Raw genomic sequence first — 12,574 nt, forward strand, 5'->3', positions numbered from 1 at the left:
GCAAATAAGGCCGTATGACATCTGATGTCTGTCATTTGAGTTTTTAACACTCGTTAAATTTCAACGATATTTCTCAGTCAGTAAAATATCCCAATAGAATATGTTTTGCGAAATGTGCTTATTATTACGAGGCGGTTCAAAAATTTCAATAACCTGACATATTATAATACATACTTTTTAAAAACTTGTTTGGAACACTTCTCTACAAGCAAAACGACGACGAAAAGGATCGATGTAAACTTAGCCAAAATCATTATTATTTTATCACTCCGCTAACTCGCGGACCAAAACTTAAGAGTTTTTCTGCTAATAAATTCGTAGAAGAGTTTGATTTTATATGTATATTTCGTTGCTTTTATTAAATATGGACGCACTAAGTCAAAAACCGCAAAACAGAACACTCCAGAACCGAGCTTTTCTCTACTACTTCGATAACTTGCCAAATTTCATAATCTCGCACACTATGATACACTCTTCTTAAAATTTGATATTAAACATTTTTCTGAGTCGAATGACCTGAGCGAGAATCTGAGGGCGTTGAGTTGATCACTCCAAAACAAAAAACTTTACACCAGAGCTTTTCGCCACTACTTCTATGACTGACTAACTTCCATAATCTGATATATTATGATACACATTTCTTAAAATCTGATTTTGAACATTTCTCCACAAGCAACGCAGCGATGAAGAGACTTCGATGTAAACTCAGCTAAGGCCATTATTGCTTTATCACCCCACTAACTCTCGGGCCAAAACTCCTAGATGGGAGATGGAAATTGAATAAGCCAACTTAGAATGGACGTGACAGTATATTTTTTATCTTTAATTTAGCAGCGAGCTGATAAGTAGCTCTCGCCAAGAAGAGCCCGAGAATATGCGCTTCTTGGTCGTAAGATTACGCTTTCCTATCAGTATTTATTATTCATAAGCGGCGGAAAACGAGAAATACTACTATAACGCATGATAAAGGGCTTTTAAATGGAGTCCGTTGAGATCATCTTCTTGCACCTTGCGCTTTTATTGCCTGTTTCGGCGTTTTTTAGCCTTGTTCAGTGCTGTTTGGGGAGTACTTAGTTTTGAAAGTTTCCTGCCTCGGGATTAAGACAATCGCCTTGTTTCTGGGTCAGTTCGTCCTTTGTGTTTTTCACTTTTATTCATGAGAAAAAAATTCATGCGAATCCAATTCTTGAATTAACGTCGGAGATAATTCTCCGCACAGTTACCTGAGGGAGTAAATGTGGAAGTACATCTCAATATACAATGTTGCGGCTCCATTCAGAGTGTTTAAATCGGTGAAAACACCTTGGGAAGTGCAAATTAATCTCGTACTCGGGGAACAAAAATATTTCCTCTTATACTTAAATGATGTCAGGCAAATGACGGGATTAGATCATAATATGTCAGCGACGAACGACCGGGTATCATACATTTCACGATGTTGCTGTAATCGGATAGAAAAACCGAACTTCTTTATGGTTTAAAGGGTGAAAATTAAGCCCATTCCCAATTCATTGTGCGAGTCGAAAACCCTGGTCAAACAGACACCGATATATTATATTAATGCCGGTATGTATATTACACATAACAGCCAGTCTCCTTGCGGCTGTGATGAATACATTTCGCCCCCCTAAACTTATCTTTTAATTGAAATACCTACCTTATTATCACAGGGATAAGACCTGTGTCTAACTTTAGGGGTTAGTGGCGACCATTTTAAATGGACAACATTATCTGACGACAAAACTGACAGATTATCAAGCCTGCCAGTTGTTTCCTGTAAACTGGAAACTTGCTTGCGTTGACGTAAACGCTTTGTGGCATACCCCAATTGTCACCCCCATATCTGATCTAACGAATTGAGACATCTGAAAGACATTCCAAACACTATTTCAAACTCTCTTCTGATAGCGCGAATGTAGCACAAATCTAACTGCCTTTTAAATGGATTTTATGTTTCAAGTGCCGAGCACTGCTGCAACTGCTAATTTAGGGGTGAATTCAAGGTGTATAAATTTCAGCTTCTGTTGCTGGAAAACTTGTTTTAGATTGCAGAACATGGACTATTCAATTTTGATAAATGATTATGTAATTTGGGACCCACATTTCTTCTAAGGGTTTATTTGAGTCTTTACGTTTTACCATTGCCACTTCGCTTTAACGTCGAGAGTGAGATAGTTGCGCCCCTGTAGCAGCCGAAAATGTTTTGAATTTCGGAAAGGAAAAAACCCAACGTTTAAAAATTGTTAAATTGCCTTGCCGACGATTTCGTTTTAAAACCATTACAGCGGCGTAATGGTTAAATCTAGAACACCCTGTTACTCAATAACCAATTGTGTCCAGTGCACCTTTACTCTGATTGTTATACAGGGCGATTCACATCTTTTCTATAAAATTTTAGGGGTAAGCGTGTCATGAAAAACTAAGTCAATTTTGTAAGAACATTTTTTGGAAAATCCTTATAATTTCCACGGAAAAAATTGTTAAAGTTTAACCATTGTATAACAGGACGATTGTAATGTTTAGGTTAACGTACGCCATGGAATTTTGTTGGATACCCTCTCAATCTTACGTATAATTTATAGTTGGGACTGCCACATGTCAATAGTTGGGAGCTGAAGATATGGGTGATTCGACTTAAGGGTACTTTTGTTTCACCCGAAATAAAAGAAGCGAGCTTACATGTGTAAGCAATTTTGGTATCATAAATTGTTACCCTTAAGTCGGATCACCCATGTCTTCAGCTCCCAACCATTGACACGTGGGAGACCCAACTATAAATTATACGTAAGGTTGATGAACGTAAAAGGGATTCTGCAGAAAAACGTAAACATTACAGTCGTCCAATTATACAATGATTAAACTTTATTATAAGGATTTTCCAAAAAATTTGTTTGCAAAATTGACTTCGTTTTTCATGACACACCTACCCCTAAAATTTTATAGATTAGTTATGAATCACCCTGTATATACTATAGGATGTATCAAAAAATGTGGGCTAGCTATACATAACGGGCTTATACGTCTAAAAATATGAAAAAAAATTAATCAACATGGGCCCGGAAGTGCTTCCTAACAGAAATATAGCCCTTTAAAGATGGCGACCAAAAAGTGGTTTTTATTTAATATCGTTGGAATTACTTTGGGCAGAGTTTTCAATTTTGGTACGATATTTGCTAATATTAATACCTCCTTTTAACAATTAGTCACATTTTTCTATCATGTTCAGGGGCGGAGCTGAGGGAGGGGCGCTCTGGATTTTTACTCCTAATCCTGAGCCATCAAAACTATCCAGAACTATCAAAATTGAAAACTCTACCTGAAGTAATTCCAACGATATTAAATAAAAACCACTCGTCATTTTTAAAAGGCTGTATTTGTGTTAAGAAGCGCTTCCGGACTCATATTGATGTAATTTTTTTTCTTATTTTTAAACGTAGAAGCCCGCTATGTATAGCCAGCCCACATTTTTTGATACACCCCTGTATACAGCGTGTTCCACAAGCAATGGTACAAATGAGTATTGAATGCTAAAGGGTAAAAAGGAGAACGATTCAGCTAATCTTGCAGTAAACAGAAGTTACTTGTTTTTATTCTACAGGGTGTCAAAGCAATATTTTTATTTCTATACACTGATAAAAAACATAAGTCGATGTTTCGTACATTGGTAAAGCACAGCACACACCAACTAGCGTGGAACAAAGATTTTAAATGAATTTGCCATACCCCAAAAACAACCAAACAAGCAATTTCAAGCTGACAAATTATCAACTGTGAGCTTTATTCCCAATCTAAAGAATAAAAAATACACATACAAACAAGAAACTTTTTTACAACGCATATTTAGCCGACTCGCTCTATTCTTTCATTCACTAATGCGCTATACTCATTTGTACCAATGTTTCTGGGACACTTTGTATTTTACATAATATTGTAGCAATAACTTTTTCAATTATAGAGAACCCTTAATTATAGTACTCAGCGCACACTAAATCATTGGCGCAACTAAACCATTTAAGACCCAGGAACTATCCAAATTTAGATATCTTTCAATTCATATTTTTGTAGGTGGTTCTTACTTGAAAATTATATTTTATACGTCTCTGATCTTATTAGTTTGAAATTTCTGGTTTGCAAATTCCTGATATAAAGTAGTAAATGACTCTTTGACATTTTAACAATTTCGAATTCGGCGTTGATACGCCCGACTTCTTACTTTTTTATGACTTTTCAACTTCAGAATTAAGAATTTCGTCCAAAGCCAAAGATTTTTGGAGGTGAAGAAGGAAAACAAAAACCCTTTGTAAATTCCTACTTTGGTGGAGCGTGGGAGGACAGGAAAGCCACTAGAGGGTATAATTCCACTTTTTCCGCATGTTTATGATAATACGTAGGGCCTACTTGAAATTCCTTTTAAAACACCCAGTTTTGTCCGTATACTGAAGCTTCGATTCATAATTTTCAATAAATTGAAGTTTTACAAGTTTATTGAAAATAATGACACGAGTTTCGGCAAGGAATCATTAAAAAAGTCCGCGATTCCACTGAAAAGACTATTAAACGAAGGCACATAACTTGAATGGATATGATAGTCCGGTAATAATCAAGACGTAGATTAATAAACCCTTAAATTCAGAAATGAAGTAATGACTGTTCGAATATAGAGAGATTTCTGGGGCGCGTTTCAAGCAATTTGCAGTATATCAGAATCAGCAAATTTAAATTCTCTAAATCCCATATTGACCTAAAAGGCTAAGTCCTGGACCTTCCAGTTAAAGTAGGAAGTCATCCAGTCAGGCGGACAACAAGGATTCTGTTATGATCGTATTTCATAATGGGAATGGCTAACTTTGGGCTGATATGGGGATTATTTTATCTAGATTTATTTGAGGGTTTTGTATTTGTTGTTGAAGATGGAGAAAAATGTGCTACGGAATATATTAGAAATTCAATTGCCCTAGAGTTTAGGGTAAGTTACTCGCAACCCATAACTTTATCGGCCCATCGTTTTTAACCTAACATCTCAGCTGGTCTCTTGGGGCATGGCAAACTAGAAGCTGCAGGCTTAATACTTCCAGCCCCAACTTCACACTTGATCATATTTATGCGATGGTCGGATTATCGTTGGGACTTACTCCTTAGACTTCCAAGACGAAAGTATCGATTTATAGGACACCTACTCCTAAATCCTAATTAGTGAGTAATTAGTTCGGCGGAGGTGGGGCAGGGAATTATTAGATCCTCATCTTTGTAATAAATCTCTCCAGGATCAGTGAATAGGGATTATTTTTCGTTTCTGTTTAATTGAATTGCCTTGGTTGGTAAATATAATGTTTATTATTAAAGAGCTGAAAGCTATTTCTGCAGTAAAGCAAGAAAGTCTTCATTAATTTTATACTTTGCAAGTCAAAACGTGGCCAGACCAAAAGGTTAACGGAGGCGGAAAAGCAAAATCAAAAGCCTTGTTACCGATACAAGCATAATCGCTAAATATACCCTGCCTTAGAGTATAATTACCTTTGTTCTCGTAATAAGCTCAGAAATTATATCTCCGTAAATTCAGATTTATATTGCTCAGGTCTTTTTATGTAACACAACAGAACGCGCAGATATTGTACTTAGAATCTTTCTCATCTTTGATGATAGGAACAGCTTTAAGAAGGTATTAGAAATGGAGTACAGATAATAAGACCAATCCGATTATTCCAATTAAATTCATAATTTAAACCGAGGGTATCTTAGATTATATACAGAATCATCCAGAAATACCAACTGTTTTCTGGCCAAATTGGTGAATGAGCTCTTTCAAATATGCTACAAAATTCGATCGCAACTACGTTACAGTATTTTAACGTAATAAAAATAAAAACTGCATTTTAAAGGTACCTATAACGGAATTTGCGCCTCTTCTTGCATTATCTTCTTATGCAAGCAAGGGGTCGAACCAGTAATAGCGAGGACCCGAAGCCTCTCGCAAGGAATTACCCTGGATAGGGCCAATATAAAATATGGCGTCCTTTCATGAATCTTATTAAGATATCCTAAGGCCGAACGATACCGACTTGGAGAGAAACGGCCAAGCAAACTTATGAAGAAGAAAGGAGTAGGTGTATAATCCTTTTAGCTATACCGCCATATATCAAGACTAAGTCCAAAGCAAGGGAAACAGGATAGATATTTATAAGTTACGAGCTCTTCGCCGTACACTGTTTATTTAACTCAATAACCGTTTATCATGGCGATCAGCATTTCGCGGGCCGCCAACTAGGAGTTCTAATCTGCCTCCGCGTTGCTGCCTCCGCACGATACCTCGTAATCACCCCAGCCTTATCCCAGGTGATATACTGCCTTTTTTTGGACTTTATTTGCTGCACACGCTTTCTTGACTTTAATCTTATACAACACAAGTCATTTAGGCTTAACTGGGGATTAACTTTCTCCATACAGTGCGCCGAAAGTAACTAAACTTAACCACATATCATCCAGACCTTATTCGAAAGGGTCCACGGAACGAACTGAGGCCTGGATGAACAAAATATTTAGATTAAAAATAAGACAGGTTAATTTCCTGTTGCGTTAGTATCTTGATGTTTCCATGGTAATCGTAAATTTATTTGTTCAGAAGACCTTTCAAAACGAAATCATTCCATTTCATTATCCGAAAAGACGTTCCACTAAATTGGCGTTAAATTCAGTTAAATTGAAACCCTGTCATCAGGTGACGATTATAATTTTATTCCCTCAATTCTGCTTATCTCCGTATATACCAGCGTCGGGTTATCGGCAAAATCCGGTGGCTGGAAATGAATTTTTGCCTTTCGGCTCTCCTCTTCCCTATTATCCCTAATTTTTATTACCGTTTTTATCATTACCGAGATTGGGAAGACGTGCCATGACGAGTTAATCGGATCAGAACCCCGGGTTTTAAGAATCTGATCAGGATTTGCGATGTACGCTAGTAGACGCTTTAGCAGGAAATTTATAGGCTTTGAGATGAGTTTATCTATTTAAGAAATTATAGGATTAGGTCAGGAGTAAAAAGCAACATTTTCTTGACAAAATGATCAATGGTGGTTTTCACAAAGGTCATACACAGCATTTCACCGAACATTGACGATTTTGTATTTTTAAACAAGAAATTATGACCGATTGACGACTTTCGGTGGGACTTAATGCACAAACATTAATGGCAAAGAAGTGGGCAGGAAAAACACTTCGTATCTTACTGTTATTATAGGGTGGTAAGATTTTGTTATATATACAGGGTATTGCAATCTCCGTGAAAATTCTAAAATTCTAATAATTTTTCATATAATCTACCCTCCCCCTATTTTCAACTGCTTTCGAAATGTGCCAATTTTTACAATTTCGCAGGTCATGACTTCCAAAACTCCTTCGAGATTAGGTATTTTCAATCTCGAGTAGAGAACGTAAATGTAGAGCAGCTAGAACGAATTTGTAGTTCCAAAAAGGGGAATGCATATAATTAAGTTCATTTATGTTTTGTTCTAACCAGAAATACCACGTATTCTAATAAGGGATTAAGACACTTGTTCAGCAAATAACAAATATCTGCAACTTGCTTAGATGAAAGGAAAGAAAAATCATTCGTACAAACTAAATGGGGCGATAATTCGTTGAGAAGTTATCGCAAATGCTAACAGAAAGAAACGCTGATAACCCATTCTTTGCGAGGTTTTATTAAATGAAATAAGACGTATACGTTGTTATCGGTTGGGAGTGGCAAGCGTCGGGCCACTTTGGCAGCTTTCATTTTTGAGAATTAATTTCCTGTTGGCATTCTTTAAAAAGGGGAGACAAGCACAGTGCATTTGTGACTTCGAGTCAGCTAACCGCATATTGTTTGCGAAGAAGCTAATAAGAAAAACTCTAACTGCTTTTCCAGATTCGGCTACCAGGGGTAGTCTTAGAGTTCTGCATGGAAATGTTGTTTCATTAGGAAGATAAGTAAAGGCAATTTGGCTATAGATATCGTCGATGGGGTCCATATCACTTTAGCCCAACAGAAATTAACCTTCTCTTTTTCAAGTCATTCAAGAAATAATTTATTTTTTTAAAAATGACTTTTTTGATATTGTAATGCGCAATTCTTTGCAAAAAATTGCGAATTTTTTTCTTTTTTTTAATTATTTTTCACATAAGTATCTGCAGTATCTGCAAGCTTTCGGGACCGTGGAGCGAACTGGGGTGCTGAGTGGGACAAAATAAATCAAAAACATTGTTGGATAACGAATAAATTGTGTAATGAAACTAATCTAACCTAATCTAATCTAACCGTAGCCAAGCCCAGCAAACCCTAAACTAACCCAACTAAACCATTCTTGCACAAATAAAAACAATAAAAAATAAAAAAATAATTTTTAATCATCATTTAATATGTATTTTAACACTTTTTCAATTATGATAGTTTATTTTTATTTGGGTAAGATTAACTTAGTTGGGTTAGTTTAGGGTTTGGTGGGTTTGATTACGATTAGTTTATTACATGATTTATCCATTATCCAACTATGTTTTCGATTCATTTTACCCCACTCAGTACCCCAGTTCACTCCACGGTCCCGAGATACTGCAGATACTTATATGAAAAATAATGAAAAAAGATCCGCAATTTTTTGCAAAGAATCGTGCATTACAATCAAAGAAGTCATTTCTTCCAAAAAGAAATGATTAATTTTAGTGGGGCTAAAGTGATGTGGACCCCATCGATGACTTAACTGATAAGTGCTGAGGCGTAAACAAAAATAATGACTAAATGCGTATCATACACACCAAAATTATGAGACTAATGTCGTTTCCAAACTAGCGCAGATTTCAAGTTGTTGCACTCGCAGTATGCCATACCTCGCCCTTGTTGTAAGCGTACATTATAGGGCGATACTAAAATCAAAAAATACACTCTTCTCCACCGTCACCGGTATTGAAATACTCATCAAAAATATATCTAGTGAAGCAAAATTTAATTAAAATTCAATCAGAACGCCGTTGGCATTTATCACAGTGTTATCTCTTTGGGTTCTGCCTAAGAAAACATTTTAAATAGTAAATTGTCAGCATCTGCACTGCCTCCTATGAAATTATGTGTCTTAAATGGAAGAAAATCAACACATTTAGAAGATAAAACCGAGACTGCTCGCGTGCTTTTTGGACGGTTGGCCATTATTTGACGTTCCGTCTGTCATATTTTATTGCTGTCGTTCGCTTATCAACGATAAACTTGGGAATTTTATTGTGTATTACGAGTTTAAATTTTTCTTTAATATCGGAGGTATAATAAGGCCAAACGTAATGTCCTGTGTCTGAGAGTTTACTTTAACGTGGGTCTTAATTGAATATCGGATACCTATTTCGGTATTGATGCTATCGAAATTATTAGAGTATTCGAACATTTGATATTCACGCAGTCACGTTACTTAGGGTAAAACAGGAGAATTGAAATAAAGTGTTAAATATCAGTTTCTCCTGCGGGGGAAGCTGTTAAATAGGGATGAGCCGGGAAAGCAACAGGTTATCTCGTTTGAGGGCATAGAGGGATAAACAGTGGAAACCGTCCTGTCGGTAGTGTAAAAAGATTAATTTTCCGAAAACCGTATAGGAGAGGATAGCGTGGACTTTAAAGACTTCTAATTGGCCATTAAGGGTTATTTTGTGCTCGAGGCGCCGCAGAAAGTGGTGTGTATGTGGTCAGATAGGCGACCCCACCGCCTTGCCGCAACTGCTAAGTATCCAGGCCTCTCTACTTAATTAGTTGAAAGCGGAGTTCCCTTTGGTCTTCGACTTATAAAGATCTATTGATGCATGAGCATTATTAATTCTATCTAACTCAGATTCGAACGGAGACCGCATCCAAGTTTTACTCACCAAATAGGATAAAGCTACAAAGTGAATTGAATTGGTAACTTGATTTTGTCGGGACCTTGCTGGCGACATCTTCGATAATTACTTTAATAGCCAGATCATAACTTTACCTGCACTAGGGCGAAGTAAAGGGCAAGTGGTAATAAGGTTAAAATATCAGACCTACACTTAGATTCCGATAATTTCCGTTTAATTAAATGTGTTCTTTGTCACGAAATCTTAAGTGCTAAACTGAATCAATAAGCCTAAGTCACTGAGCAGATACCTTTTACCAAGTTCCTGTTGAGGAAAATCGGAAATGTTTGCTTCGGTTTGCATCCTCAAATCCCACTCTTAAATAAAATCCCATGTTTAGACGGTACTCGATAGCTGGCCTGATCTTTGGTAACAAGGCTAAAAGGCAGTCGAGGATTTACGTAAAAGCGTATCTCGATGTTCCGTGATCTCTCATCCAGGATGACAAGGAGTCAAGAGGCTTTTCAAATAACTTCAATTGAACCGCAAATATACCTCGGTTTTATACAGTTTGTCGAATTTATTTATCTTCAGAGTTATGATACTCCAAGATTTATACAGTGAAAGACAAAAGTATTGGCACCCCAGAAGTTCTAATATAAAATGACTGATTTTGGTACGTTAGCAAATAACAAATCAAATGAAAACTAATTTATTTTAAACCTCATATCTTAAAGTATTAATTACCCCCGCATTTAATATTATATGATTTTTCTAACAAATAATACATTGCAAATACGTAAACTAACTATAGAAATCCATGGACAAGAATGTTGACACACTTTAGTTATGTACATAATCAAATCATTTTCCTGATTCACAAACAATTTGTTTACTTTTTTTATATATTTAATATAAATTCTTTGTGTTTAGGGACAAGCAAAGTTAAAAATATTTGGGCTGTGTTGGTAGTTAGATAATAATGGGACGCAAGGGTCAAGAAACAACTATTAGTCAAAGAAAAATAATTGTAAACTTATGTAGAAATGATAAATCTTATTCAGACATTGCAAGTATAGTAAAAAAGTGCTGTTTTATAGTTACAAATGTTATAAAAAGATCTGAAAATAGTAATGATTTTTTGAATCAACCCAGAAGTGGCCGCCCAAAAAAGTTGTTTGCTCAGGAAGAGACAAAAGTAGTCAATAAAATTAAACTTAATCCTCGGATCAGTGCATAAGAAATTGCCTCTATTTTAAGAGTAGAGGATGGTAAAGACGTTGACAGTAAAACAGCACGCAGGACTCTTCATCGTGCCGGATATAGAGCTAGGGTAGCCAGAAAGAAGCCCTATATCAGTAAAGTAAATCAGAAGAAGAGACTAAATTTTGCCAAGGAGCACATTGACCGAGGCAACCAATATTGGGACAATATATTATTTTCCGATGAATCTAAATTCAACATTTTTCAGTCCGATGGTAAAGTGTGCGTATGGCACACAGAACTTGAACAACAAAATCTTCATAAGACCATCAAACATGGAGGTGGTAGTGTTTTGGTATGGGGGTGTACAACTTCAATTGGAAATCTTGTCTTCGTCGATAATATGATGGATAAGATCATTTTTTTAGATATTCTTAAAAATAATTTAAAGCAGAGTGCTGAAAAGCTTCAATTAGATTTTATTTTCAACAGGATGATGATCCGAAATATACAGCCTACATCGTAAAACAATGGATCGCATTTAATGTTCCCCACACTTTAAATACCCCTCCACAGTCACTAGACCTCAATCCAATTGAGCATGTTTGGAATGAACTAGAAAAAAAAGTAAGGAAACATCACATTTCAAGCAAACTAGAGCTGAAAGGAATTTTACAACGAGAATGGGAAAATATAGAACCAAATTTTACTCAAAATTTAGTACATTCAATGCCAAGACGATTAGCTGAAGTAATAAAAAGAAAGTCTTCATACAAAGTATTAGTTGTAATTAATTATGTATGTCACTAAAGAGTGCCAATATTCTTGTTCATGGATTTCTATAATTAGTTTACGTATTTGCAATGTATTATTTGTTAGAAAAATCATATAATACTAAATGCGGGGGTAATTAATACTTTAAAATATGAGGCTTAAATAAATTAGTTTTCATTTATTTTGATATTTGCTAATGTAGCAAAATCAGTCATTTTATATTAGAACTTCTGTGATGCCAATACTTTCGTCCCTCACTGTATGTCGGGATAACCATAATGTTTCCAATCAGCAAATCCAGATTTTTTATACATGTTACTGTGTAGATACGTATGGTACACAATAGTAGCGTATAATATTAGTTGCGAGAAATGAGCTATTTAAAGACGTAAAGTACAAGTTTTTCCTGTATAGAATATATCATCATAATTTCGGGTAAACTGCAAGCGGGGATCTGCAGGAACGTTCCCAAGCCCAACAATATAATTCCAAGAAGGCAGTAAATCTCAACTTTTAGGAGTGTGCGACTCGGTAAAGAGAGAAAAGCACGAAAGGAAGGGGATTAAAGATCAGTAATCTTATAGGTTAGATGAATTATGGCGGTATTTCCCGGTTCCATTTCGCTTCCCGAGCCACCTTCTCAAAAATCCTTTATGTTTGCCGAGAAATTGCCGTTTAGTTGCTCGAGATTACGAAGACGAAATTAATTAAGATTCTATAGCCCATGTATCTTCGGATTTCGATGCCAGGTGCCGGTATAGACGTAGTC

This window comes from Euwallacea similis, chromosome 27 (assembly GCF_039881205.1).
Source record: "Euwallacea similis isolate ESF13 chromosome 27, ESF131.1, whole genome shotgun sequence".
NCBI classification, from domain to species: Eukaryota; Metazoa; Arthropoda; class Insecta; order Coleoptera; family Curculionidae; genus Euwallacea; species Euwallacea similis.